Below are 4857 nucleotides of genomic sequence, written 5' to 3' on the forward strand. Positions count from 1 at the left end.
TGCGACGCAGATGAGTAATTTGCGTCGCACCTTGGGCCACGTGCGACGCAAATTGCAATTTTTTAAAAAAAAAAATTTCTTTTTTATTAAAAAAGCTAACAAATGCCAGAAATTCTACACAAATTCCATCATGAATCAACAATAACAAATGCAGTAATTGAAAAGGAAATGAATACTGTACAAAAAAACTAATAACAATACAAACTACAAAGGTAATGGACTATGGAGATGTAAGAGATAGAGGATTGAAAATCAAATAAAACTAATAACAATACTGTACAAAAATTCGACCAGATCTGGAAAAATAAAAACGAAAATGCTTCGAATTTTAGAACATATATATTACAATAATTCATAAAAACAAATCTATCAATAATAGTAAAAAAAATGTTGGAGCTTCCTTCACATCTTGATCTTCCTTCTCGTTGTTATACTTCGAACACATCTGGAATTCACGAAAATTAAAAAAACGAAGATTTCAAACAACATCTGAAAAAATGACAAATTGCGAAAAATTAAAACAGGCGGATAACAAGAAAAAAGAAGAAGTTACCTGGAGATTTTAGGATGAAAAAATGAGTTCTTCGAAAAATTCACGGAAATGAAAAAACGAGGTCTTCAAACAAGATCTGAATTCTGAAAAAAATGACAAATTACGAAAAATTAAAACAGGCGAATAAAAACAAGAAAAAGAAAAATAATAAAAATAAGTTACCTGAAGATTCGTTCGTCCGCTGAAGATTCGTTAGTTGTTCGAAGTGTTGTTGCTGTTATTGGTGTCGTCGACGCTGAAGATCGCTCACTGAAGGTCATGGCGTCGAAGTTTCGATCGTCGGTTGATGGGAACTGAAGCAGATCGTCGGACGAAAGTGAGAGACAAAGAGAGGGACGAAAGTGAGAGAGAAAGAGAGGGAGGCGGGTTGAGAGGGACGAAAGGGAGAGAGAAAGAGAGGGAGGCGGGTTGAGAGGGACGAAAGGGAGGCGGGTTGGTTTTGAGAAGCTTTAGGGTTTTGAGTAATGTTAAGAGGGGCGCTGGTTATGGGGTTAGAAATAAATTGGGCTTTTGGGCTGATCTGCGTCGGATGGGCTAAGGGGTCCGACGCAGATTACTTTGTTTTGTGCGTCGCACCATGACCTTCATGCGACGCACATAGATGATTTGCATCGCACAATATTTAGATACGACGCACATAGTTCGTCTTATGCGTCGATTCATTGTTACATGCGACGCAAATAGTATATTTGCATCGTTTCCGTGTTTGTGCGACGCAAATGGGCCGATGCAAATTGACCTTTTTCTACTAGTGTTTGCGCATAACCCCTTGTACCAACCCATTGAAATCCTTAGCTTCCGTAGCAAACTCCATCATTGCTTCCGAATGACCCATAACCAAGGAGAACAAAGAATCCAACCTTCTACCATGAGCTAGAGTATATGTAGAACCAATGGTAGGATTTTGAGAAGACGAGGGAGCTTGAGAAGGATTGGGTGCATCTGTTTGTTCCTTAGGTTTGGGAACAGCATGTTGTTCCTCTGGAATGGGAACAACACCTGTTTTCTTAGCTTTAGGAACAGAATATGAGGGTTTTGAGGTAGAGGGAGGGATAGGATCATTTTGTGGTGCTAGGGTAGAGTGTGAGGCAGATTTTTGTGGAGGAGGAAAAGGAGGATTGGTTTCCATGGGAACAGGAGTCGGTTCCCTAGAAGGAGGTAGGTTAGATTCATAATCTTCCCTATCAATCACCTTAACTTCATCTTCCTCAAAACTTTCTCGGCATCAAGCAAAGGAAAATTAAGCACTTTCATGTTTTGAACCCTTTGACTAGCTCTAGTGCTTTTCACAACCGGTTTCACCACCTCATCAACCACCTTCTTCCCTTTCTTCTTAGCTTCTTCTTTTTCTTTTTAATTTTCTTTTCTTTTTGATTTTTCTTTTCTTTTTCTTTTTCCGCCTTTTCATTTTTCTTCTCTTCAACTTCTTTTTCTTCTTCTTCTTCCACTTCATCATCCACATCATCATCCTCATCATCATCAAGGTTAGCCCTTCCCTTGATAACTTCTCCATTCACAACACAAACATTCAAGTTATTCAAGGCACGCACATTCAACATATTTCCCGTAGATACTCCAATGGACTGAGTTCCCGAAATTTTCACATTGAACTTAAGTAGAATTTCGGTTACTAAAGCTCCATATTCCAACAACAAATCCATTTTCAATGCAATGACTCAATGTTGAATCATTAAAGAGGGAAAGTTTATGTGTTTGTGAGAGGCTAAACAATGAATATAAATAATCCAACATGCTAACTTGAGCACGTTTGGAGAGAGGCAATAAAGCTTTCTTGAGGATGTGAAACAAAATTTTGTGTAGGGAGAAAGAAGATTATGATCAAGAAATGTTTTTCCCTTTTACCACCATACTTAACAATCAATTGATCAAAAGAAATGTCCGAAAATGGATATGAACCACGTTGTTTCTTGAAATAAACATTCGTTCCTCTCACGGGAACACCAAGCAATTTACCCAAAATTTTAGCATTAAAATCTATTTGAGTTCCCTTCACCAAGGTGGAACAATTTCCTTCTTCATCCATGGAAAAGTTTTCACAAAATTCATCCATCAATTTAGGAATCAAACTATTTCCATAACATTTCACAAAAAGATTCTCCCACCCTTGAAACTTAATCATATTGAGCAATTGACGAAAATTTACTCTTTTGCACCAAGAAACATCAATAAAAAGTCCATGCACATACCTAGTTGCCGGGTTTTTTCGAGCAATCTGTTGTTCCTCTCTCGGGAACATCTGATTCCCCCTCACTAGTTGCATGTGCTTCTTCAACCTCCATTTCAACCGATTCTTCCATTTTCTTCCTTTTCCTTAGAATTCTAGATGAAGAATTGGGAGAAATATCCATGGGTGTTGGTGATTCAATTTTAGGGGAGGAAGGAGAGGGTTTTTCGGCTTTGTGGGAGGAGAGAGAGTGAGAAGTGTTTTTGGTAGTCATGTTTTGTGGAGTGATTTTTGGTTTTATGAGAATGAAGGAAAAAAAATTTTGTTTTGGTTTAAGGAAGGAAAAATAAATATAAAACCGTGTATTGTACACGTTTTTAAGAAAAAAATCTTCTATCTAATTAAAAAATATCTTCAACTAACTTGAGAGATATAAGGAAAAATCAGATTTTTAGGAAATAAAATCTGAACAGAATATTTTTGGTTTTTCGAATTTTGAAAAGAAAAAGATATTTAACCGAAACACGTTGGGAACAGCGTTTGGGAACAATGAATGGAAACAATAAAATTTTGCTACTTTGGAACTCCATTAATTCTTTTAATCCTTTGTCATCACTTAAGGCATAGAATTGCCTTATGAACAATAAGGGGAATATTATTGGACATTGGTGAGCAGTTTTCAGACATTTTTACTTATACACATGAAATAATCATATAAGATTGTGATGTATTTAAGCAAATAAAAACATCGATATGCACATCCAGACATAATGCCAAAGAATTAACACAAAGGGGAATATTGTAGCAATCATTTCAACTTGATTAAGCCAAGTTCAAGTCTCAATTTCTCAAACCTATCTCTATTTAAGGGCTTTGTCAAGAATGTCTGCAATTTGACGTTCAGTCTCACAGAATTCCATTTTAATAAGACCCTTTTCAACATTATCTTTCAGAAAGTGATGCCTAATATGGATGTGTTTGACTCTTGAATGATGCACGGGATCTTTAGAAATACTAATAGCACTAGTATTATCACAATAGATGGGAACACATTCAAAGTAGATTCCATAGTCACGTAGTTGTTGTTTTATCCATAGCATTTGGGAACAACATGCTGCTGCTGCAACATATTCAGCCTCAGCTGTAGATAAAGCAACTGTGTTTTGCTTCTTGGTGCTCCAAGAAACTAAACTATGACTAAGGAACTGAACCATACCTGATGTACTCTTCCTATTGACCAGATCTCCTGCATAGTCAGCATCCGCAAATCCTTTCAATTCAAAGGTATCACTTCTCGAATAGAATAGGCTTAAATCATCTGTTCCCTTGAGGTATCTTAGGATTCTCTTTACAGCTGTGAGATGAGATTCCTTTGGATTGGCTTGAAACCTTGCACATAACCCTACACTGAAAGCAATATCAGGACGACTTGCAGTTAGATATAGTAATGAGCCAATCATACCTCGATACTTGGTTTGATCCACACTTTTCCTATAGAATCTTCATCCAATCTGGTTGAATATTCCCATAGGTGTATGATTTACTTTGGATGCTTCCAAACCATACTTTTTCAATAGTTCCTTTATGTACTTTTGTTGATGGATGTAGATTCCTTCTTCTGTTTGCTTGATTTGCAACCCCAAGAAGAAGTTGAGCTCACCCTCATACTCATTTCAAATTCTTTACTCATGAGATTAGCAAAGTCCTTGCACAAAGATTCATTAGTGGCACCAAATATAATATCATCAACATATATTTGAACAACTAATAAATGTTTTCCTTTTGATTTTAAAAACAAGGTTCGATCCAATTTTCCTCTTTTAAACTCATTTTCAAGAAGGAACTTAGAAAGTCTTTCATACCATGCTCTTGGAGCTTGCTTTAACCCATAAAGAGCTTTGTCAAGCTTAAAGACATGATTAGGAAATTCTTTATTTCAAAACCTGGAGGTTGTTCTACAAATACCTCCTCATTAAGATAACCATTTAGAAAAGCGCATTTTACATCCATTTGATACAATTTAAAACCCATGAAGGCAGCAAATGCTATGAAATTCTGATTGCTTCCAGTCTTGCAACTGGAGCAAAAGTTTCTTCATAATCAATGCCTTCTTGTTGAT

The 4857-nt window shown here is 36.5% G+C and overlaps 1 long non-coding RNA gene across 1 annotated transcript; it reads right to left on the reverse strand.

The window, feature by feature from the left end:
* Positions 1–231: 231 nt before the first annotated feature.
* LOC104891183 (uncharacterized) lies at positions 232–1264 on the reverse strand. Its single transcript, XR_008969819.1, has 3 exons — positions 716–1264; positions 554–636; positions 232–445 (listed from the first exon to the last, which is right to left on the reverse strand). It is a non-coding gene; the product is annotated as an uncharacterized LOC104891183 (long non-coding RNA).
* Between the last annotated feature and the right edge of the window lie 3593 nt (positions 1265–4857).

The sequence above is a fragment of the Beta vulgaris genome, chromosome 6 (genome assembly GCF_026745355.1).
Source record: "Beta vulgaris subsp. vulgaris cultivar EL10 chromosome 6, EL10.2, whole genome shotgun sequence".
Lineage (NCBI taxonomy): Eukaryota > Viridiplantae > Streptophyta > Magnoliopsida > Caryophyllales > Amaranthaceae > Beta > Beta vulgaris.